Below are 319 nucleotides of genomic sequence, written 5' to 3'. Positions count from 1 at the left end.
ACGATGATATTTTTAATCTTCTTTGTGGCATGTGGTTCTGAAACAATTAACATGACGCTGAAACATAAACCAAACAATTTCTGTCTGTCTGTCTCTGTCTGTCTGTCTGTCTGTCTGTCTGTCTGTCTGTCTGTCTGTCTGTCTGCGTGTCTGTCTGTCTGTCTGTCTGTCTGTCTGTCTATGTTGACCAGTAGTGTGTCCTCAGCTCACACCAGGCTGTCTCCATATGGAGCTGCTGCAGATAGAGCTCACTGTGTGTGTTTGTGTTTCCAGCGCTGTGATCCGTACACATCATAAAAGACCAACAAAATCTAATTAC

This window comes from Gymnoscopelus microlampas (assembly GCF_963454915.1).
Source record: "Gymnoscopelus microlampas genome assembly, chromosome: 13".
Classification (NCBI taxonomy): Eukaryota; Metazoa; Chordata; class Actinopteri; order Myctophiformes; family Myctophidae; genus Gymnoscopelus; species Gymnoscopelus microlampas.
The sequence above is the reverse complement of the archived record's forward strand: the minus strand, read 5'-3'. Positions refer to the sequence as shown.